This window comes from Eretmochelys imbricata, chromosome 10 (assembly GCF_965152235.1).
Source record: "Eretmochelys imbricata isolate rEreImb1 chromosome 10, rEreImb1.hap1, whole genome shotgun sequence".
Lineage (NCBI taxonomy): Eukaryota > Metazoa > Chordata > Testudines > Cheloniidae > Eretmochelys > Eretmochelys imbricata.
Genome location: NC_135581.1, coordinates 53,479,907 through 53,505,721, shown reverse-complemented (window position 1 = coordinate 53,505,721; position 25,815 = coordinate 53,479,907). Strand labels below are relative to the sequence as shown.

At 41.6% G+C, this 25,815-nt stretch overlaps 1 protein-coding gene across 1 annotated transcript in view; it reads right to left on the bottom strand.

The window, feature by feature from the left end:
- RORA (RAR related orphan receptor A) overlaps positions 1-25,815 on the bottom strand; it is a 539,694-nt gene that overhangs the window by 198,208 nt on the left and 315,671 nt on the right. The window lies entirely within an intron of this gene.

The following is a 25,815-nucleotide window of genomic DNA, read 5'->3' as shown; positions in this document are numbered from 1 at the left end:
CATAAGAACGGCCATACTGGGTCAGACCAAAGGTCCATCTAGCCCAGTATCCTGTCTACAGACAGTGGCCAATGTCAGATGCTCCAGAGGGAATAAACAGAACAGGTAATCATCAAATGATCCATCGCCTGTCGCACATTCCAGCTTCCGGCAAACAACGGCTAGGGATACATCCCTGCCCATCCTGGCTAATAGCCATTGATAGACCTATCCTCCGTGAATTTATCTTATTCTTTTTTTAACCCTGTTATAGTCTTGGCCTTCGCAACATCCTCTGGTAAGGAGTTCCACAGGTTGACTGTGCGTTGAGTGAAAAAATACCTCCTTTTGTTTGTTTTAAACTTACTGCCTATTAATTTCATTTGGTGGCCCCTTGTTCTTGTGTTATGAGAAGAAGTAAATAACACTTTCTTATTTACTTTCTCCACACCAGTCATGATTTTATAGACCTCTATCGCATCCCCCCTCAGTCATCTCTTTTCCAAGCCGAAAAGTCCCAGTCTTATTAATGGAGTATGAACAGGCTATAGAAGTGAGACAGCACCTGCCGTAACTAGATCATGCCCCCAAATGCTGCTACTGACCCCTCCTTCATTAGTTAGCATTGGCCCTTCCTTTCCAACCAGGGTCCCAGTCTCTCTTTCTCACCTAGTCGAATGGCTTTACCTCAGAATCCCAATCTCCTACCTGTGTTTTCCCAGCTCTTGAGCTTTTTAATTTTCTGCTGCCTACCTACTGGCAATGGTGCTGCTACATGACCAGCAGGCTTTGTATGCTACTCCCACCGTGACTGGCATATTATTAATGAAGGGTAGCTGGTGTCTCTCATTACACCTCCAATGAGTGAAAGCACTTCAGAACTCATTTAGCTTTCTCTCGCTGGGGAAGGCATGCTACACCACCAACAAGTTCACTTTTCTGCTGCCTTTAGCAATAAAGAAAGAAATTCTCTTTTTTGGCTTTAACATTAATAAGGTGAGAGAATAGAGAATTTCCCAAAGAAATTAAGAAATGCATAAGATAGATGCAAGTACAGAGGATCCCTTTGAGCAAGTACAGAATCCACTTCAGAGAGTATATATGCCACAAAAAAAAAAAAATTAAAAAAAAATAACCAGATATGCAGGGCCAGAAAGAACTCCACAGGCAAACTAGCAATAACAAAGCCTGTGCCTAGTGCAGAGAGTTAAGCAGGTCTCTGGACCATTAAACTTTCTTCCTTGTTTATTAAAGTTATCTGTGGCAACAAATGTGACATTCCTCTGGAACTAAAGAGCCTGGAAATAATTTTGCTCCCCAGGCTGAAAGGGTCAACTAGACTCAGAAATGTACAGCAAGAATAGAAATCTAATTAGAGACCACACTTCACTGGCTAAAAGGAATCAAACTCACAAAGCTTTTATTTGAAAAATATTTTTACAAGACTTTCCTTGAATTACTAATTTATTTACTGATAGTGCACTCACTCTGTAAGGCTCTGCTATAGCTTTTTACCTGACATAAGCTACTGCATCTCAACTTCCATCTCTATTACATTTGCTATCATTACCTTTTGTTCCAATCACTGCTTTTTATTTTACACTTAATTGTCAGCAATGCTATTAAAACAAGGATGACACATTTTATTTTGTGCCCAATGACATGGCACCTTCCACAAAGATTAAAAAAGCAAAAGACTAAGACAGTGTGTCATGCCCAGGGCCTGGTATACACCTTACATGCCCCTAGGCAGAGCATCTTCAGCATCCCGCCTTCCTCTGCCCGCCGTCTACAGCTGATATTTCTGTTGCATACAGTTTTAGAGAGGTAAGGTGCCCCTAGAATGCTGGCGTCCCTAGGCATGTGCCCACTGTGCCTAATTAGAAATCCAGCCCTGGTCATGCCCTGGATGTCAGTGGGCAATATGCACATGCACAAAGAGAAGTTGATAGACCACAGAATCAAAGCCCACAGGAATGAAGATCAAGGCAGACACCTATTACCACATGCATCTAAAGGTTTTCCAGTAATGTAGTAGAACTGTCACCTAATCACATTACTTGCACAGACTAGGATCAATGCCTATCCTCATTTAAGGGCCAAAACATGCTTTCCTTACTTATGAGAGGAGCCTCATTTAAATTCGTGGGTGTTATTTTCTTTTTACGTTATATATGAGTAAATTTCATGCTCAGAAAAGATAGGGCCTAAAAGCATAAAGGAATACTAGCATATAAGCAATAAGTGTCACAGACTAGCCTGGACAATCATTATGCAAGCTTCTCAGTGCAGTTGTGCCAATGCACCCGAAAGCTGGGCAGTCGTTGCACTGTGGTCACAAAATGGATTTAGGAGATCAGAAAACACATTTACACACCTGACTTCATCCAGTATTTGAACTACTGCTAGATATAATTTTGCTACAAACTCAACTATTTTCTGAATGATATTTTACTTAATGTTCATTTTAGCTTATGCAGCTGGGACAGCGTTTTCCATTTCTCATACTGTGCACTAAGCACCGAACACAAAATTAAACCCAGTGGTGATTCAGGTCAGAATTTCTCGCATGAGTGGTAGAAGCCAGCTAAAGTGCCCATAGTTTAACACCCCTCCAACCCCCTACCCCCCCCCCCAAAACCCCCCCCCCCAAAAACAGTTTAGCAGATTGATCATCAACAAAACCCCCTTAAAAGACTGTGAAATAATCTGGGTAGCAAATATACAGGCCAAATGAGTGTATACAATGGATACAGCTAGTAATTGTTATTATCTGTGAAGAAATCACTTCCTATGCCTCCCTAGTACACAACTGTTGCTAGGGAGGATTATTAGCATATGGACTGCAGTGGGGATCTTAGCTACATTATTTACTCATCTGTGACATTTAACTTAATAAACTGTTCCAGAATTAGTTATCTTTGGCTTGATCAGTGCAGTTTATAAAAAAAAACCCTCGATATTAAAACTTTGAGTGCAAGCTACACTAAAATGTGTCTCTATCATTTCAAAGGGCTTCCTACTGTCATACTGAAATGCCCAGATATGTAGACTGCTGTGAAATATGTAGGCGATGCCTGCTGACTGATTTTCAGATGACGAGGAAGCATTTGAAAGCATCAAAGTTTCCTGTGTGGATGTGTGTACATTAATCCCCTGCCTTTGTGATATCTAGACTTTTTATTGTAACTCACTGTTTAATGGATTGCAAGACTCTGCTCTTCACGCACGGAACCCTAGTTCAGAATGTCCCCGTTCCCGTCAGGCGTCTTACTGAGTCTAACTTTCAGACTCTTAACACAATGGCTGCTGAGAGAAAACAGCATTTGAAGGCTGAATTTACACCTTTCTTTCAGTTTGTCATCTTCCCTAACACTCCTTCGCTGTGTTGTACTAGAACTGAAGTGCTCCGGGTTCCCCCGCTATCAATTGTATTTAGTGGGAGGAAAGGATGGAAAAGGAAGGGGGCGGTCTTTGGATACAATGCCTGTTCTTTGACACTCCTCACTGGTTAGTCCATCCTTAGTTCTGATTAATGAAAGAGACAAAGCTCATGGGTCTATTATTTTTAAATAAAACAGCACTGCTCTTAATGAGGACAGAAAGGCAGGAATAGCTGGGCTTAGTTTGATGATGATTATAGGTGCTCAGGTGATGAAGGTCATTAAAGTACCTAGACATATGTTTTATGTCTTAGACCGTAAGTCCCTAGACAATTTTTCTAGCTGAAAGTTTGGGCTGGCATCTCCCATTCCATTTAATGCGTTGGGCTTCATCCTTCAGGCCCCAGTAAAGTAAGGTATTTTGGCACATGCCTAACTAGAAACACATGAGTATAGTCCCATTGGCTTCTGCTGGATTACTCATGTGCATATAGTTAAGTATGTGCTTAAGAACCTTGCTGACCTGAGCCCTCTGGGCACAAAGGGGAGGTGCTGGTATGCAGAGCAGGTGCATAGGTACCAACCACAGAGTGTTTAAAGGTGTGCTGTACTCTGAAAGGTGAGCTGTACCCATTCCCGCTGCAGCACCAACAGGTACATCTGCAGCAGTATGCAGAACCCTCCCTCATCAAGCATACAGAAAGGGGTGCTTGCCTTGGACAATGAATACTTCTTACAGAGAGCAGGAACACGTCAGTCCCGAGCTGCTTCACCACTAACCCCTCTCAACAGTGAGCAGACCCATGCTGAAGTGAGCATCCCTCATATATTAAACGAGCTCAGAAAAAAAAGAATTTAAATAAAAATTCCGCATTCGCTAGTGTAAACAATGGGCTAAGCCTGAGAACATTACTTCATAAGTGACAAAATGTGAGCTTGATTTCATGAGACCTCGCAGGTCTAATCTTGCTCCGAGAGAACTGACAGTAGGAATGGGCACTTGCTTACATTACATTGGGTTCAAACATAACAAATATACTTAGCAATATGATTTTACTGTTCATTTGGTATCCTCTTCAGGCCCTTCAGTTCAAGCATTTTACAAAATCAATCACTGCCTTGTTTATTCTAGGACTGTTCCCAACTCTCCTTTAGCTCTCTTCTGGTCCTTCCATACAGTCAGTACATTAATTTACCACAAACACTACTTGTCAAATTTCCCCCATTCTCATTTCCATTTCCCTGCATTTTTCTTGCTCCTTTCATTTTTTCCCCTGTGTGTGCTGATTCCCTAGTTCTTCCACTAAATTATGCTCCATTATTTCCACAGCCTGAAGAATTCACAGCTGAAGCATTATTTCTAACCTTAGTTTGTATTCCTAGCATGTGCTCTAATCTGTTTTGAGTTTTATTTGCAGCCAAGATGCTGACATAGCACCAATTTTCTTTTCCTATTTTGATTGGGTAGGAGAGTAGTTTACTATGGGCACTGAGGTAAGAACACTCTTAGCTATCCAACACATTTTCAGATCACCTTATTTTTTACCACATTGTTTGTTATTAATTCTGTAAGTCCTTGGGTATGTCTACACTGCAGATGGCAGCGAGCCTCCCAGCCTAGGGAGACAGACTCGCACTAGCCTGAGCCTTGCAGTGTGGACACTGCTGCTCAGGCTGCAGGTTCAGGCTTTCAAGCCCACCAAAACCCTTATGCTTAAGAGCCTGAGCAGGAATGTTCACACTGCTAATTTTAACACGCTAGTTTGAACCCCCCCCCTTGTACGAATCTGTCTACCTTGGCTGGGAATCTCTCTGCCAGCTGCCTTATTGACATACTCCATGTTACTAGCGACTTGGGGTGGGGGGATCAATATATTCATGTCAAATATTCTTTTTTCCTATCTTAATTTGGCCACTCATTCCTGAAACCCCGAAGCAGTTCAACATACACGACCAGCCTACATCAGAAGGTTCTGTAGGTTCAGGGCACGAGACTGCAAAAGTCTTTCAAAAGCAGTATTTATCACTTGAGGCACCTAGATGCTACAGTAATACCAATAAATAAAAATAGAGACTGTTGTGTGCCTTCCCTTCCCACCTGTATTAATAATTCCTAAGTGGGCTGTATAATACTAGATTGCTTGGTTGGGTTCCTTTCTCTCTCAAGCAACCATCCTCTTCCATGGCATAAGTTACACTGGACACAGTTAGCTACTACATGATGAGCTTCCTTCTAGAAACCTAGCCAGGAGACAATTCGGCACCAAGGGTTTTACAACTATGTATTAGAAACCCAAATCTAAACCCCTAGATCCAAATTCCTCTGAATTTTAGGGGAAGACCACAATCCAAACCGGATCTCATTTTTGGAACAGGCCCCTAATAGCTGAACCAACCCTGGAGATCAGGGTACTCAAATTTTTTCTCAGATCTTAACTTTCTGGGTTGGACTTATACAAATCTCCAATTTTTATGACAACTTTGTTCTTAATTTTGCCCCAAATGGGAATACACAATAGCAAGCTTGACTAGAGGACATACTTTCTATTTTTTTATTGTATGTACATAGATTGCAAAAAATTAAAATCCCAGACAAACATGTAAATTCAGTATCTTAGAAAAATAGCACATAAGACATTGTTACTATTGATTGTAAATTGCTTCATGCAAATTGAGCATTAAAGAAGCAACCGTTTTATAATTAAGTAACAATTAACGACAGAAAAACCTGACTAGCTATAGGGTTTAACCTACAGCAATGACAGAAAGTGATATAAAATGTAACTAACCTAAGTATGCAGGCAAGCCAAACTTACCTTGCAAATTTCTGAATAGGAAGTGGCATGAAGCTAAGGAGATATAGTCAAGGGAACTGCCATCCTTACCTCAAAAGACAAAAGGATGTGTTACAAAGCAGGAGACTGCATTACTTTAAAAGAGGAAACAGGCTGGGTTTTCTGGCTCCCAGATTCTTTTCAGCAGAGCCTGAGAGGTTTCTCAATGACAAATCAGTGTTGCAGGTGCCCTTAAAGTGAGTCAGCTTCTCCATAACAAATACATTCCAAACTTTAAGGGACAAATCACTTAGTGAGACTGGTCTGGGGACTACCAGTTAGCTGTTACTGCCTGGCTGGCTGCCATTAGTTGGGTGAGGTTCAAGAAATTCAACAGTCTTGCTCTACAAATTGAACCCTGAGCAGTTATTTGCACCTACCATAGTTCAATATATCACTAAGTGTCCTTCCGAAAGGAGTAAATCTTGGGTCATGTCCACAACATGCTGAAGGAGTACATCTTTTTAAACACACAGGCACTGAATCCTGTGACATGAAGCTTCTTTGTTATCTCTCATAGGATCTGCTATAAAGTTCTTGAGGAGTAGCGAACAGATAAGGCTCCATCATTCAAAGAGGATCCATATGTATGCTTTAACTTAGGGCTGGTAACAATCACCATGAGGGCCACACAAGCTGGGGATTGCCAGAGAATAGCTAGCAATGTTATGCTCCCTACAACGGGGGCCTGTGCTGGCTCTATGCCACCAGGAATTCCCCCATACTGGGAGAATCCTCAGTTTCCCAGTTGTGGCAGTTGTATTGCCCCTCTGTGCTGCTTGAGTGGTGCAAAGGGTATGTGTCAGGGCCACGGGTCCAGCCCAAAGCGTCTTCAGTCTTTTAACACAATTTGCAGAATCTTAATTTATTTTCTTTACCGACACAAAAATGTGTACTCCTGATATGCCGCATTACCAACCTTCTGCCTGCTCATGGAAATGTATAGATTGAGCAGAAGAATTTGTATCATAAGGTATACATGGCAATGGCTCCAATTAGACATTATTTAACATGTACTGTGATTGTGTGTTAACTACAGTTTACACTAGCACGTTAAGAAGTGTAGTTGGTTACTGTGTATACAATAGTTGCCTTTTAAAGTCTTTGGATCTCAGCCATATTAACTAATTACTAAAGGGATATAAACAATGTCGCCAACTCTTACAACTTTGTTGTAAATCTCCTTTGTTAATTTTTTTTAAGGGTCTTCATGAATTTAAATTCTACCTTCAGCTCACAGGGTTTTGCTCTTATCCAAAACCGCCACTGTCTCACACTGCTTTTAAAGCCACAGGCTCTCTTCAGATAAACTGATAGCATGTTCCTTTAAAATTCATAGATGAAAGTGAGGATCCAGTGGAGTTGAAGCTAGGTTGCCCTGAGGGAAATTGGTGGCCATTTGACGGCCAGGCAGGGGAAAGGAGAATGTTGAGGTGCCAAGAATGAGATGTGTGGGGGGCAAGGTATAATGTTGGGAAACAGGGCAAGAAGCTAAGGTAGGATAATGTGGGGAGCAGGGGGCATACTGAGGAAGTTGAAGGGGAATGGGGCAGCAGGAGGCTGACTGTGGTGAGGCGAGAGGGAAAATGTGATGAACTGGAGGACAAGGAAAACGGTGGGAAACATGGGAGGGCAAGTGAATGTAAGGGGACAGACTGAGAAAGTAAGCAGGGACAATGAGAGTGGGGTAGCTGCCTATCTGCCTAACTAGGGAGGAGAATACAGAGGGCTAGAACGATAGACTCCTGTGCCTCAGGGATAAGCGAGTGTAAGTGGAGAGGATACCCTTCTATGGTTGACCAGGAGAGCTTGCATTTGTCTGTGTATATTTAAGGCTAAATTGAATGGTATTACCATATCACTAAGAAGCCCCAGTCATGGACCAGGACCCTCTATGCTAGGTGCCATGCAAACACAGAATACAATCCCACAAAAGTTGAGGAGATGTGTGACTTCCCCCTAAAAGCTGAAAAAAGCCCAGAAAACTAGTAAAAACCAATGGGAATGAATTTTTTGGGTTCTAGCTATTAATTTTTTAACATTTGGTGTTGGCAGTACTGTTGGAGGTTCAGCTTGGATACAGAGCATCCCAACATTTCAATGCTTCTTTGAACTGCTTTGGCCAGGAGACTTTTATTTCTCCTGTTTTTACCAGGTCTTAAACTATCTCTGTACTTTCAATTCTGCTCCTGTCCAAAATCAGAAAGTGCAGTGGCAGCAAAAATTAAACCAACTTTATCGTACCTCAAAAAAGTTTTGAGTTAGTTCAGTTTGAGTTTTTGGTAGCAGCTCAGGTGAAATCAGATCAACAGGTTTATACGTTTTCTTGTTTACGGGTATTAAAGACTATCCTATACTTGGACTCTTCTTAATGCACACTTCAGTCTAAATGGATATTTCTTTACTCGGGTGCACTGACATCTTTTGATATATGTCACATTAAGACTCAAAATTTTCATGCTACTAGTCACCATCTTACATTTTTTTCTATTTTTTTCCACTCCTTTATAGATCTTCTAGTTCTATTGTAACAGAAACATTTACTCATGTTGATGGGCTTTCAGTGTTTTTCCAGTTTACTTGAAAAACCCAGGAGCTCCCCCAATACTAACCACAGTCAGGAAGTCCTGTTTAATCTGATTGAACTAAGTCAGCTATCACCTGACTTCTCTTCTCTCTTTTTATGTGGCTTAATTTTCTACCCGTTGGCTCTTCCTTTCTCTCTGACTCACTCCTGACTCTTATTCTCATTACAATCCCACTGATGCTTATTCTCAGCAGCTTCAATTTCCACATCCAGCCAATTAGCAGCTCATATCCTTGTTGGAGCTTGAACATTGAATTAACTCTTCCACTCAACAAAATAGCCACTCACTGGACATCGCCTTCACTATACACTGATCACTTTTTGACCACTCAGTTTCCATATTATTCATCTCACATCTTCAACATGGACCAACTGTAGTTCACAATTCCATGACCTAAAACCATTGATGTCCAAGACCCCTCTAAGAACATAAGAATGGCCACACTGGGTCAGACCAATGGTCCATCTAGCCTCGTATCTTGTCTTCCGACAGCAGCTGGTGCCAGATGCTTTTGAAAAGAGCTATTTATTGAGTGATCCGTCACCACTCGTCCAGTCCCAGCTTCTGGCATTCAGAGGTTTAGGGATACCCAGAGTATGGGGTTATGTCCCTTACCATCTTGTCTAATAGACATGGGTGGACCTATCCTCCACAAATTTATCTAATTCTTTTCTGAACCCAGTTATACTTTTGGACTTCACAATGTCCTCTGGCAATGAGTTCCACAGATTGGCTGTGCGCTGTCTGAAGAAGTCCTCCATTATGTTAGTTTTAAACCTGCTGCCTATTAATTTTATTAGGTGACCACTGGTTCCTATGTTATGTAAAGGAGTAAATAACACTTCCTTATTCCCTCTTATCCCATGATTGCTTACTTTGCTTAAGAGCTTTTGGTGAGGGACCTTATCAAAGGCTTTCTGAAAATCCAAGTATACTATATCCACCGGATCACCCTTTTCCACATGCTTTTTGACACCCTCAAAGAATTCTAATAGATTGGTGAGGCATGATTTCCCTTTAAAAAAGCCATTTTGACTCTTCCTCAATGTATTACGTTCATCTGTGTGTCTGATAATTCTGTTCTTTACTATAGTTTCAACCAATTTGTTTGGTTGAAACTATAGCCTCTGTCCCTCTCAGACCACTTCACTCCCCTCTGCTGACTCATTTCTTGACTCTCTCCCACCACAAAGTCTACCCCTCCAACTCCAATCCTTACTCTACCCCAACATCCACTTCCTCTGCTTTTTCTCCCAGGCCTCTGAATACCTTTGGAGAAAGTTGGACAAGAATGTTGACATCCTCCACTACAAATACGTTCTCTCCTCCTTCACCTCTGCCATTTTCCTTGCCAAACAAGTTTTCTCAATCTCATGTCCCATTACCACGTCTCGTTGTCTGTTTGCAGCTATTCACATAAACATCAGGATGCTTCCTCCTTTCCCCAAAACCCTCCATGAACTCATTCAAAAGGCCATTACCCTATCCTCAAGATGCACCTCAGCCACGATGCTTGTAAAAATCAGGCAGGCTTGAGGAGCACATGCAGATAGTTTGCACTCATTTAAATATTTATTACTCTCAGAGGAAGAAAATTGCATTTTATGAAAAAAAATTAATTTCACTGTATCCTCTCTGTCTGACATTTAGCTTTTTAGAGAGTATAATCTTTGAGGCGTGGCGCTTATCTTCATATGTCTTTGTAAGCAGCCTAGCACAATGAGGCGCTGATCCTGAAAGGGAGACTTTGGCTGCTATTGCAAAATAAACAAGTAATTATGATGATGATCATCATCATCATCATCTCAGTTGTGAGAGAAAATTACTCACTGATGCTAACAGGAAACTCTCCAACCTCTCCATGTCCAATAAAATATTCCAAATTGTAGTGGAGGTACCTGAGAACAGATTAGGTTTTATTTCCAGACCGTGTCATTGCATGTTGATTTTTATTTTATTTAGCTCTATAAATATATAAAACTTGTTCAGGTGTGAAATTCTCTGCTGCTTATCTTCCAATTTGTACAGGAAAAAACAACCCTCCCCCAACACTTATGTCAACATAGGAATGGACCAATGGATCAGAGTGAAACTATTCCCAAGAGGAAAGCAATTAATGAACAGTATGTTGTTTCAAACTCATGTAGGCTTTAATTTAATAAACACAAATAGATGAATGTGCTCATGGGATGTCATCTCCTTTAGGCTTGAAATTACTGACACAGAAGAATTGTCATACTTCAGTGCATTCAGTGGTACTCCCTAGACTTTCAAAGCTTGCTTATTATGACAACAATTAAACATAAAAAGCCAAAATTTGATTTTGTGACTAAGTCTTGCTCCCTTTATTGTGTTTGACTCTTTTGCCACAGAATGTGGATTGGGGAAGTTACTGTATCCTGAATAGATATGCGCTCGGTATGAAGTAAACCAGTTTGGCTAAAAGGAAGATTGAACCTGACCAGGAACGTTTTGGGAGGTTCAAAAGAATAAGGTTAAGTTTGGTTCCCATCCTGCAATTGACTTCAGGCTGATGGACCCATGTTGAGCCCACTGAAGTAAATGCCTGCATGGAGCAAATTTCAGGGTTTTGGTTTGTTCATTTATTTTATTGAATTTATTACATTTTCATGCAACTTGAACACATGAGAGAGCTATTCTTGCAGTATTTCCAATCCAGGTAGCAACAGAATTCGCATCCATTCGCAGGAGCAAAAAAATACAGGGTTAGAAATTTCAGATTTTTTTACATCTATATCTGAGCCAAAAGAAATCCAACATACAGAGGTTTGTTTATTGCTAATCTGTGGCCTTGCTAGCCTGTCTCCTGGAGTATAAAAACCTTATTGTGCACACTTTTCTTTTAAATATCTTCAGCCTTCAGAGCAGACAAGGGAAAGGGAGAGTAGTGAAACTAGCTAGCTGTATCAAAGTCCAGAGACTTACCTCTAACAGTGGCTTCTCTAAAGCATTTTGGAGTAGCAGGAATCAAATTGCAATCTCATGTGCACAACAGGACATATAAATATACCAATAACCTCTACCAGCAGTGCACATATTTTATTAGAATGGCTTAAAAAGTATCACAACAGTAGAAATGGCTTAATGCAGCCAAACAAAAGCACACCTGGAACGTCACATAACTCTCATACATCCTTGAATATTGAGCCCACAAAAATAAATGGACTTGAGTTTAATCCAATAGTCAATACAAGATTCTGTTGTGTAGACTATTGACTTAAAACTCAAGTATAGCCTCCAGCAAGAGAAGTTCAACACAAACATACCATGCCACAAAGCTGTATTGATGGATATCACCAGCGTTTGTTCCCTCAAGAAGAAACAATTATCAAGAACTGAATTTTGTGGGAACAAGGGTAATCCAGAGATCAATACAGTTAATAAAAGCAGACCTATATTTTTCAAGGATTTTTGATCTGTTTTATAGCTTAGCTAACACAAGCTTGTTAATTTAGGTATGTTGTGAAGTTTCTGTAACAAAGAAAATTATGCTATTATAACACATAACTTTTCCCAAGGAAGTGTTGTTTTCCAACATAGAAAATCTGCACCTTCCCAAGCACAGAGAAGTGTCTCTTCATCTGTTCTTCTTTTATCACTCATTACGGGCTCTATCTTGCAGCCTTTATTCAGGTAAAATTTCCTTTGGACTTCACTGGCAACACTGCCTGAGTAAGAACTGTAGGACAGGTCTCTGATTTAGCAGAGTTGAGTCTAACTCTGTAATGCAGTTTATGCAGATACCTGTTTGCAGACAATGGCCTGCATTTTGCCATTGTAGTATGAGACACATCAGGATAAATTAGCAGAGATGGAAATTAAAATCATATTAAGTTTAATGCTTTAGACACGAACTTCTGCCCCTTAGAATTCACAGCAGACTAGCAGAACCAACTCCATGTTTTGACTCCCCTAGGATTTTGGGGAGGCAGATTCAGGTGGAAGAGGGAAGGACTTTCCAAAGCTACACAGTATTGCTTTCCCCTGTTGGAGTGCAGGGGTCCATCTCTGTGCCATGCCTAGGAGTCTACAGTCTACACCTTCGCAAACTTGGATGCCATCTTCTCCATTGCACTTCAACAGACTACTGATTTTCACCTTGGTCCTGTCAGGGCATTCATCGCATATAATATCTTAGTACATTAGCAGTTTCACTGCTTGCAGTGCATTCCTTTAAACGAGAAAATGGCAAAAGGAATCAGAAGCTCACCCGATGGGACACAGATGCTAAAACCTGTCAGACACATTTCTTGTCTCAAGAGGATCTGGCATGTTTCACTAGCTTAGCTCTGCTGAGACAGGAGTGGTAAATCTCCTTGCTTACCACAAGCTGCTGCAATCAGCCACAGAAGGCAAGAAGAGTCGATAGTGGACACCAGTAAGTGCAATTTAGAGAAAAAGAGAAAGATTAAAAGGCCAACAAATTAGGTAACCTTTCAACATAAAACCCCTTGGCTGATACCACTAATCCACAAGATGTTTAGAAGGATGAAGCTGGTAGTCACTTTGGGTGAAGCTGCACAAGATTTCTTACAAAAACATCTCAAGAAATAGAGCCTTTGCTGACCTTCAAATGATAGCATGCTTTCCTAAAGAACATGGTGCCACGCATCACTGCCCTAAAGTGAAGAATGCCTATGCCTTTCCCGTGCATTAAATTAACCTGACTTCTGCACATATTATGGGTCCTATCCTCCACTTGGGCACGTGGCACAGGACTGGGCTCAATGGTAGGCATCTTTCCTTCGACTTCAGAGATCAGAGCAGGGGAGTCTGGACAAGGTAGTCTGTTTCCTGGGTAAGGAAATCCTTCTACTCCCAAATTCCCAGTGTTTAATGCTATATGACAGAGGTTGCCAAACTGTGGCTTGCGAGTCACATGTGGCTCTTTTATTGTTAAAGTGCAGCTCCCAGGGCTCACTCTCATTCTCCATCTACCAAACTGGGGGAGAAGGGGAGTGCAGGACCTCTACCTTGCAGTGGGGTGGTAGGGTCGAGACTTCTGCCCAGCAGAAAGGGGCGTCTCAGGGCTTCTGCCCAGCGGGGTGTGTGTGTGGGGGGGGTCCTCAGGGCTTCTGCCCTGCGGGGTGCACCTGCTGGAGTGGGGCTGAAGTCCTGAGCCCTGTCAGACACCTTCCATGGGGCTGAAGACCCAAACCCTGGCAGGTGCCTCCCGGGGGCTGAAGCCCTGAGCTCCCGCAGGTGTGCCTCATTTCTCAAACTTCTGAAGCTTGTCGTATGCAGCTCAGAGGGTCAGTAAGTTTGGCCACCCCTGCTATATGATATACATATCCCCGTCATGCTTTTATACAGGTGCCTGGTCCCCTTGGTGCAGCAGTGTATACGAAAGAGTGCCCAAGCACACGTGTTACAGAAGGACGAGGGAAGATCCTCCGACAGTAAAAAGGCTGCATATTAACAGTCACTAAAAATTTTAACCATCCCTGAGGAAAACCTTTATATACTGTTATTGAAAATGCATCATTTTTGCCTGAATCCACACTTCCTGGATTTGACCAGGTTGGAATTAAGAAGCACAAAAGAACCTCATCAAGGGGATCTTTGTTTCACAGCACTTCTAGTATGACCAGAAGCAGGAGGTACTGAAAATTTTCTGAAAAAGCCTATTCTTGTGAGATTTACAGCTCAGCTTTGCAGGTCCAAGTCCTGTGGGTCAATATCCACATATCTGGGGCTTTATCCAGATTGAACCCATATATCCAAAGTTTGTACCTTATCCTTAATGCCCTATCAAATTCACAGCCATGAAAAATGCATCACAGACCATGAAATCTTTTACCCTATACTATCCAGATTTCATGGGGGAGACCAGCATTTCTCAAATCGGGGTCCTGACCCCAAAAGGAGTTGCAGGGGTTCACAAGGTTATTTTAGGGGTGGTCATGGTATTGCCACCCTTACTTTTGCACTGCCTTCAGAGCTGGGCAGCTGGAGAGTGGTGACTGTTGGCCAGGCGCCCAGCTCTGAAGGCAGCGCCCCGCCAGCAACAGCACAGACGTAAGGCTGGCGGTACCATACCATACCATGCCACCCTTATTTCTGCGCTACTGCTGCGGGTGGTTCTGCCTCCGCTGCTCTCCAGCTGCCCAGCTCTAAAGGCATAGAAGTAAGGATAGCAGTACTGCAACCCCCCGCCCGCCCTCTCCCCCACACAATACCCTTCTGGCTCCCCAACTCCTTTTTGGGTCAGTCATTTCTACCTAAGCAAAATGAATGCTAAATGCTATCAGGTGGATAGCATTATACATTCACTTTGTGCTGGGATAAAGGATTATCATAAGGTGCAAGACAGCAAAGATGCAAGACACATTCAAGATGGTCAGATTTCCTCTCTGAATTTTCCTGATGATGTTTAACTCATTTTACAGAAAATTGTTACCATAAAACAGACAAAAAAGGCACTAACATAATAGTGGTATTTCTATCTGTAACTGTTATATGCTTGAGTGAATCCCATCTCTTACATAGAAGTAAAACTGTCATATATTAATTTTTGTATTATTGTGAGTCATGACTCCAACTTCTATGGCTGGATTACTGAATATCTGAACTTTTTTTTTCCTTTAAAATGAGCAAAGCCTTTTATTTGGACTCTATTAGATGTTTGTTATTTTCTTTCTGGGTTTGATTTCATCTGGTACAGTTACCTAGTACCAGGGTACTATGAATTAAGCTTCCTACTGGAAAAAAAGAGAACCTTCCAACATGGCACATGGACACACACATCCATTTACTTTTCACCTATATGCATTAAAAAAAATCTTGTCTCTCCTGTTAACTGAAATATTTTCTATTTAGACTGGCATCATCCAGTAGTTTAGGCCTAATATTTAAGTTATGTATATTAAAATGGTGGTGTTTTAAGAAACCTCACGTGACTAGAAATGTGAAACAGAAAAATATAATTGCATCCGATGAAGTGAGCTGTAGCTCACGAAAGCTTATGCTCAAATAAATTGGTTAGTCTCTAAGGTGCCACAAGTCCTCCATTTCTTTTTGCGAATACAGACTAACACGGCTGCTACTCTGAAATGTGCCATAATGTTACACACGGACAAAGCAAGGTACAGAGAAGTTAAGTTCCTCACCGAAGAACAACTGTGAGAGAAACAGGACTAGAATCAGATCTCCAGGTTTGTAAGCCTTCTGCTTCAGAAGGATACTTGTCACTGCCTCCAAGAACATGTCATAAGTAAGATGAGGAAAATACTGCTATCTTCAGGATAAATTTTCCCTTAAGTAGACTTGTTAACATCTTTATTTGCTGGATCTCAGATTTTTTTACAACAACCACCATGTTTTTAGTTACAACAACCACCATGTTTCTTTTAGAAACAGTATAAAGATTAATCATATTAGTGAATATCAAATACCATATTAAAGTGTGTGGTTATTAAAATGCCTTTTAAACCCAAACCGTTCATCTCTGTTTGTGCCACAGTCCTGCCTGCTCAAATCCATTTTCTGCTCAGAACAATGAGGTTGAATGAGGCTGAACTAAACAACTTTGGAGTTTAAGGTTTAGGGCTTTGAAAAAAGCCCACACTGCAATTTAGTCACTATGTGGCCACATACTGTTGACTATTTATTGTTAGAAGAGAGTCTGCTGCTTCCATGAGACGAATACTGAGTACAGTAACCTCAGCTTATAGTGGCAAGGGCTAAATGCAGTCTGGCAAAACAGGGCCATTCATTTTACTGATCAGATGCTGTACTCTGCTCAGCATGTTTACCAATACTCCAAACGGCATGAAGTCAGTAACCAACAGCGTAGAGCATTAAATGTAGCTGCTCTGTAACACTAAGTCATCTATTTATCTTCTAGCTGTGCTTCTTCAAGCAGTTAGCACCACATTTGTGCAAGTGTACTAAGGAGAATTCACACTTCGCTACAGTTCAATAAACTGAACTCTGATGCTACTGGTAAGTTGGCTGCAGTGTCAAGTCACAGTTATATAACCCACTGAGCTGAATGCCTCCCCATAGGGGGAGGGAGAGCACACACAGGAAAAACGAAGATGCAGGAACCTATGTTTCAAAGGCATTATTAACGTAATGCTCAAAAAACAGACTTTGAAGACTTCTCATCAACTGTGATTTTGTAAAGGTTTGTTTCTTATTTTCAACCCTGCAGAGCAACCCTTTCTGAATCTGTTAGATACCTAGTGAAAAAAGTGAAATGAGCTGATCTCAACTACTTGCCTACTGTAGGCCATACTCTACAAACGTACAATACAGCACAATCCTCTGCGTTCACTCAACTGAATGTGATGATTAGAAGTGCGCAAACTAAAATATTGTCGTGCCCAGCCCAAATCACAGACACCTAACTTACTAAAGAAAGCCCTGAACGTAGGGTTGCCAGGTGTCCAGTTTTCGACTGGAACGCCCGGTCTGGTCAGCAGTGCTGCAGGACTAAGGTAGGCTAGTCCCTACCTGTCCTGGTCTGGCTCTTAGGTGGGGGGAGCAAGGGTCTGCACGCTGCCCCCACTTTGAGCATTGGCTCTGCACCCCATTGGCCAGTTGGGGTGGGGCTAGGGTGTTCAGTTTTGTGTGCGATTAGAAAGGTGGCAACCCTACCTGAATGGTATAGCACAACTGTCACTCACTTGGAGTCTCTGGCACTGGGGAGTGAAAGAAATTGAACGAAGGCTCTGAGGATTTGTGTTACACTAGTAGCTTCTTGCAACAGTTCACCAGTGATTTCAAGAGGGGTAAGAAATAAAACATCCCTGACGTCTCTTTTGTGAAGATTCAAACCAACAAAGCTTCGCACAGAGATACCCTCTAATGTAGGCATTATAATCCTGAGCTAGTGTAAATGAGCATAACTCCACTGACTTCAGCATAAATGAGAATAAATCCACGGTGCCCTATGGATCCTTTAGCCCACAACCATTTTTTGTGGTTTAATTGCTGAACTCCCTGCTAAGGGCTTGTCTCCACAGAAACACTCAGGAAAGTTCATTCAAATTAATGTATAAAGTGCATTAGTTCAGTGGTTCTCAAACTGTGGGTCGACACCCCAAAGTGGATCGTGACTCCATTTTAATGGGGTCGCCAGGGCTGGCATTAGACTTGCTGGGATCCAGGACTAAAGCCCAAGCAACACCACCCGCGGCCAAAGCTGAAGCCCAAGAGCTTCAGCCCTGGGCTGCAGGGCTCATTGACAGGCCTTCTGCCTGCGGCTGAAGCCCTTGGGCTTCAACTCTGGCACACCTGCACAGGGCGATGGGGCTTGGGCTTTGGCTTTGTCCCCCTGCCCCCACCTGAGGCAGCAGGGCTCGGGTGGGCTCAGGCTTCAGTATCCCTCCTGGGGTCATGTAGTAATTTTTGTCAGAATGGGGTCACAGTGCAATGAAGTTTGAGAACCACGGCATTAGTTAAACCACATTAAGAATGTCCAAACAGGGATTTATTCAGAATTTAAATGGCCGTAATTCAGTTTCCAAAGTGAACTAAACTAAACCAAATTAAGGTCACTTTAATCTGAATAACAGCATCCACAAAGGGGTTTAATGTGGGTTAACTAATCCACTTTAAAATTCACACATTCAGTTATTTTGGATGAGTTTTCCTGAGTGCCATGTGTAGACAAGCCCTGAGACTGCCATAAATGGTGGAGTTTTGGATCATGGTCACCCAAGAATGGGACTAAAACAGGCAATTTATTATTTCACACCACTGAACAACAGTTACATTGTAACAAATTTCTGTCACTACTAATCTGGGTTGCAGTTGACTCATTTTGACATCTGTAAAAGTCTGGCTGCCCATTAACAGCTTTGGACACTGCATTTCGTAGAAAAGAAAAAGAAAATATTAGCAGTTCGATTCCACCACCAAACAGCTCTGTTTCTTGTGCCCATAACTGGTTGAATACTTATTCCTTCCTTTTGGAACTCTTGCATTTTTCATGGAATTTGGTTGGGGACAAGAGTTGAGGTTCTTCTCTTCTCCCAGAAAGGTATCTGAACAGCAACCAGATGGTCCTGTTTGGATAATCAGGATGGAGAAGTCTAATATGTTGGAGAGAGCATCCTGGGGGTAATGGGCTCTGCAGAACACTGCTGCAAGTCAGTAGACATTCGTTTCTGTAGATTTGGACATGACAAGGACGTATACAGTTTTGAACAAAGGCGAAGTCCTCCATGCACCAATGACTTGGAATATGGTGAGCTGATCAAATGAGATAAACAGTAACTCTAATATTAACTAGTTTAATTGAAGGAGAATCGGTTCTTCCAGCTAATTCGGAGCTGGTCAAAGCCTTCAGTGTCATGATTCTATTTTATTTCAAAGTGATCTAATCTGCGAATCCCAGCAAATGTCCATAGGGACAAGATTAATCATTTCAAATAAAACTAAAGCCGGTCCAAATTTTAATCCAAGTCAGTAATTAAATCTGAACTCTGAGGTTCAAAAAAAAATCTGGTAATTTATTTTCCCCCGTTTTGCAAGTGTTGTCTGGTCAAAACCGGAAACAGAAGCATTAAAATACCATGCAAAGGCTATTTTCATGTTACATTAAGAATCATCTGTATTTTCAGATGCCTATTCAAACTGAACTTCCAGATAGTTTGAGGCCCTAATAACATATTACTCATTTCAGTTGCAAAAGAAGCAAATCATGAAAAGGAACAAACACGCAAGAAACAATGGATCTGGCAATAAGCAGTGTTGGAAAGGAGAAAATACAGCTTGCTACAGTTGATGGGGGCTAATATTCAGTCCCCAATAAGGGAAGTTTCAGAACAGAAGATGGGGTCAAGAGATCTAGGTTTGATTTCTGATTAGCTTAGAATCTAGAGACAAATATGAGCAATCCTGACCTCCCTTCCTATTTGCACAAGTTCTAACTTACCCTGCATAGAAGGTGCAGCACACATGTGAATTAACTATAAAGAAGACAATATAATGTACCTTATAAAGATTGTGATCCCGCAAAGTGCTTGAGCATCTTCAATTTCCATTGAGGTGAATGGGAATTGAGGGCACTCATCACATTACAGGATGAAGCTCATATAACAAAGCACATATATTACAGAATCAGCATTCAGATTCCATTCATTCTGCAGGGTAACTTTATGCATGGCTAGTGCATTAGCTAACATCACCTTTGTCCCCTATAAAAAGAACAGGAGTACTTGTGGCACCTTAGAGACTAACAAACTTATTTGAGCATAAGCTTTCGTTGGCTACAGCCCACTTCATCGGATGCATAGAATGGAACAAAAAGAAAGATATATATATATACACACACATACACACACACACACACACACACAGATAAGTTGGAAGTTACCATACAAACTGTGAGAAGCTAATTAGTTAAGATGAGCCATTATCAGCAGGAGAAAAAAAAAAACTTTTGTAGTGATAATCAAGATGGCCCATTTAGACAGTTGACAAGAAGGTGTGAGGATACTTAACTTAAGGAAATAGATTCAATATGTGTAATGACCCAGCCACTCCCAGTCTCTATTCAAACCCAAGTTAATGGTATCTAGTTTGCATATTAATTCAAGCTCAGCAGTTTCTCACTGGAGTCTGCTTTTGAAGCTTTTCTGTTGCAAAATTGCCACCTTTAAATCTGTTACTGAGTGGCCAGAGAGGTTGAAGTGTTCTCCTACCGGTTTTTGAATGTTATGATTCCTGATGTCAGATTTGTGTCCATTTATTCTTTTGTGTAGAGACTGTCCGGTTTGGCCAATGTACATGGCAGAGGGGCATTGCTGGCACATGATGGCATATATCACATTGGTAGATGTGCAGGTGAATGAGCCCCTGATGGCGTGGCTAATGTGATTAGGCCCTATGATGGTGACACTTGAATAAATATGTGGACAGAGTTGGCATCGGGCTTTGTTGCAAGGATAGGTTCCTGGGTTAGTGGTTCTGTTGTGTGGTTGCTGGTGAGTATTTGCTTCAGGTTGGGGGGCTGTCTGTAAGCGAGGACTGGTCTGTCTCCCAAGATCTGTGAGAGTGAGGGATCATTTTTCAGAATAGGTTGTAGATCTTTGATGAAGCGTTGGAAAGGTTTTAGTTGGGGGCTGTAGGTGACAGCTCTGTTATTTTCTTTGTTGGGCCTCTCCTATAGTAGGTGACTTCTAGGTACTCTTCGGGTTCTATCAATCTGTTTCTTCACTTCACCTGGTGGGTACTGTAGTCTTAAGAATGCTTGATAGAGATCTTGTAGGTGTTTGTCTCTGTCTGAGGGGTTGGAGCAAATGTGGTTGTATCTTAGAGCTTGGCTGTAGACAATGGATCGTGTGGTGTGGTCTGAATGAAAGCTGGAGGCATGTACTTACGTATAGCGGTCAGTAGGTTTCCGGTATAGGGTGGTGGTGATGTGACCATCGCTTATTAGCACAGTAGTGTCCAGGAAATGGACCGCTTGTGTGGCTTGGTCTTGGCTGAGGTTGATGATGGGATGGAAATTGTTGAAATTATGGTGCAATTACTCCAGGGCTTCTTTTCCATGGAGCCAGATGACATGAAGATGTCATCAACATAGTGCAAGTAGAGTAGGGGTGTTAGGGGACAAGAACTAAGGAAGCATTGTTCTAAGTCAGCCATAAAAATGTTGGCATACTGTGGGACCATGCGAGTACCCATAGCAGTGCCGCTGATTTGAAGGTACACATTGTCCCCAAATGTGAAATAGTTATGGGTGAGGACAAAGTCACAAAGGTCAGCCACCAGGTTTGCTGTGACATTATCGGGGATACTGTTCCTGATGGTTTGTAGTCCATCTTTGTGTGGAATGTTGGTGTAGAGGGCTTCTACATCCATAGTGGCCAGGAGGGTGTTTTCAGGAAGATCACCGATGGATAGTAGTTTCCTCAGGAAGTCAGTGGTGTCCAGAAGATAGCTGGGAATGCTGGTAGCGTAGAGCTTGAGGAGAGAGTCTACATAGCCAGACAATCCTGCTGTCAGGGTGCCAATGCCTGAGATGATGGGGCGACCAGGATTCCCAGGTTTATGGATCTTGGGAAGCAGATAGAATACCCCTGGTCGGGGTTCTAGGCATGTGTCTGCACAGATCTGCTCTTGTGCTTTTTCAGGGAGTTTCTTGAGCAAATGGTGTAGTTTCTTTTGGTAATCCTCAGTGGGATCAGAGGATAATGGCCTCTAGAATGTGGAGTTAGAGAGCTGCCTAGCAGACTCTTGTTCATATTCCAGCTTATTCACAAGTACTCCTGCTCTTTTTGCGGATACAGACTAACACGGTTGCTACTCTGAAATTTGACCCCTATGTACATCTGTATGGTGGATTTTATTTATTTTGTCTGCATGGACCCAAGAATTTTCAGTAAGCAGTTTGCCTTTAGCTGCATGCACATGAGAAATAAACATCAATGTGCATCTCTCTAAAGGATCTATACGTGCTGTGACACAAAATTATGACACATTCAGGGAAAAGAGCGTGGGTTTTGAAACCAATACAATCTTTCTGCTTCCTTTATCAAGTCTCTGTTGAAAATAGGGTGGGGAATTTCAGTGAAATGTGCTAAATATTTTAAATAAATGAATAAGTAAATGGAGTAGGGATTTGGATTTTATCTGCAAATTGCTGAAGCACAAAGAGGCCAAAGCAATGGATGCAAGTGTTGAGACAATCTTTTGCTCCCTCTTATGCAAATACACATAGTTTTGAATAAAAGGAACAGCAAAATAGTACTGTATGGAGAACACTATATGACCGTACATCATGTGGACATTCCTTGGTAATACGTAGAGTCCCTGGACCACTTACTCAGATAGCCAGAGTCGAGAAGCTTTAGTTCTCTGAATTGTGCCTACAAGTTGCAGTGAGTGTATTGCTCATGGATGGAGAAATTAATGGCAGATGTCAAATCAGCAGCTTGGTGAGCTTTGTAGCTTAAGTAATGATCATTCCCAGGGGTTCTGCCACCCTATTTTGCAGTTACCCACACCATCAGTGGCTGAATGTTTTGGTATCCCAAATATTTTGTCTCCCTAAGTGACTTTCTGTTCTGCCTGTAGCAAGTTTAGCCAGTCTATCCAACGTGATTAACGGGACATCTCTGGAGGCACCTGAAGCTTTTGGGGTTGGCCCTGCAGGGTTTGACGTAATCAACCCGAAGAGTAAAAGTCTGAGTACAGACATGAAAGTCTACAGTCTTCAATTATGCATTAATTCTAGGAAACTATTAATAGTTTATGTAAAAAACTCTGGACTTTACTACATAAAGTCTGCTGGGCCTGCTGTGTCTTGTTTGGGCACTAGACTTCAGAGAGCTGGATGAAAGTCTTCTAACCCTCACTTATCCACAACACCCAAATAGAGTTAGTGAGTGATTATTTTTCAGATACGTCTTCTTCACACAAACAACATTCTGCTGTATCACTTTGAATCTGTACATAAATTTATCCATCTGTGAAAAGGGTACAAGCACTTACTACACAGCAGAACTGAGGGTGAATGGATGTTTATGGAGCATATTGAGTTCCTTCTGTAAAAGATATAATTGTCAGTGCAAATTATTTTTATTATAGAATAAAATACAGGATACTACACCATTGCTACAAGGCAGGCCAGCTAGGAAGACTAAATAAATGTCTTAAACAACTTTCACTAAAATAACTGTTCTGAACAAAATGTTTTGCGGCTTTATTTGATTTGGCTTACTGATCATTCAAATACTGAACTTTAAAAGTGGTGATGTTTAATGACAATAAGTCACTGCAAACCATGTGTTAATTCTGATTAATGCACTTCCCAAGCATGCTGGAAGCACTTGGCTTGCCTTGTACCTTACACTATACACCCAAGGCGTGGATTCATCAGCACTACTGCTCAGTCTGTCATGTCTTATTGCTTAACTAGTGCACCATTCTCAGTGTGTTTGCTCTGAGCCTGCCTCAGTCCACTTACATTACACCACCCACCCAAACCCACAGTTTTGAGGTTCACCCAGCTCTTGCTGATCAGGGCCCTGTATGTTTAATAATATTTTACTCTGCCAGTCTAATTAACTCCGTCACTGTATCTGCAGTCAGATAAAATGCTCATTTCACACCACATTAATTTTTATCAGTTGAACATTAAGTAACACAAAGCTATCTATGCTTGGTTTAATTTACATACTGACAGTTACAAAGCATTACTGCAGTGACTGCAAAGCAAATAAGTAGAACTGGCATCAAACATGGCTCCTTCAAAAAGAAATATTGATTTGGAAGGGTGGCCGTCCTAAGAACATTTGAAAAAAAGAAAAGAAAGGAAAGGGAAAAAAAGGAAAGAGACAATGAGAAATTATTTCCCCCATCTTAGCCCCAGAATAGTCTTGTGCATTGTAACCAATAGCCCCTTACATGCCATAGCTTGAGAGGAGTGCTCAGATTAAAGCTGGTGCTTTGATTGGCTAAACGGAGTCAGGAGCTTTGGTAATATTTCTCATCACTGAGTTTAAAAGAAAAAAGAAAAAGAAAAAAAAAAAAAGAATGACAGCATGTCAGAGAGTACATCAGAAAAGTTCTCCCCACTCACTGCTTTGCAGCAGGGAGACCTATCTGGTTGAATTTAATTCGGCAGCAATGCTGAGAGTGTTCTCTTTTTGCAGGTTGGTGGTCAGAAAGGAAATCTGAAGAGCAGGGTGGTATGCAAGATACTGGCATTCCAATATCTGAATAAATGAGCTGGAGGAAAATTCAGTGGACACAATCACGGCTTAGTGAAAATCTGAAGTCTTCCAGCTCAATTAAGTTTTGTTTTATGACCCCACAGTTCCCAGAGCATCAGCTGTCCACTCGTAGCAATCTAAATAAATATAGCCATCAAGATCAGGTGTTCCCAGCTTTTAAAAGTAATTGTACCAGTTTAATTAGATAAAGACTTTGGTTTCAAAAGCACTAACCCCTATCTTCCACTCAACTGTCCAGGATCAAACCAATGCTCGAACCATTTGGATTGCCCACAGATTCAGTGCATCATCATAAATCAGCACAAAATTGCTCAAGAGGTTAGTGAATGGTGGCAAACCCTGGTGTGAACTTGAAGTTCCCATCTAAACCAAAAACCAGGTAAGTTTAATATGGCTGTGTTGCAACATTTCCTACAACCTTATAATCCAGGGGTGCCACAATTAAACTGCTGCTTTTCCACCTCAAAGTCACCCTGTGTGTTCAATATAGTATTTTTAATTCTCTATTCCAGTTTCCTCGAGTCTCTGAATGTTTTTTTTTAACAAAATGATGTTTTTTTCAAGTTCCTCAGACATTCTAAACATTTAGCAATTGCTTTGCTGAGCGACATAAGATTTCGTTCACAGAAGTGCAAGAGGTCACTGGCACAAGCAACTCCTGTGTAAGTAAGCTCAGAGGCCCTGGAGGATGACTACATTGTTAATATTCAATGTTTCTTCCCCCTGTGGAGGAGCTTTTGTAGGACTTGAAAGGTTTTCCAGTGATTTGTTAAAGAGATAGGATTTAGGCCCCGTTAAATTGCATGGCTTGCCTGCTTCTCTGTCCGGAAAAGTTGCTACTGGTGCTTTTATAGTTAAAATGCTCTGTGACATTTGAAATTTTGTCCCCCTTCCTGCACCACTGCCTTCTGTGCTTCCCTGCCCACTAGATCCAAGTGGGCAGAGGAAGGAATCCATACTGTACTGGTCAGACATGGAATTGCTCCCTGAGGAATCTGGCTGCTGCTGTGAAGTCTTGGTTGCTGTGGAGGACTCCCCTTTCTGAGGAGAGTCCTTAGGCATAGTTGGTAACCTAATAACACTGATGTTCACCTTGAAAGGCAAGTGAAAAATCATTTCAAACCAGGACAAAGCATTTAAGCGGTTTCTCTTTTCTGCAGTGTAATTCATTATTGTATTTGAGCAGTCATTGAGCATAACTACATTTGGAAACAAGTCAATTTAAAATGTCACATTAATTATTTACAAATACTGAAATGAAGATTTGACTGAAATATAACTTGGTTCAGTGCCTAACATTGCCTTCCTAATGAACATA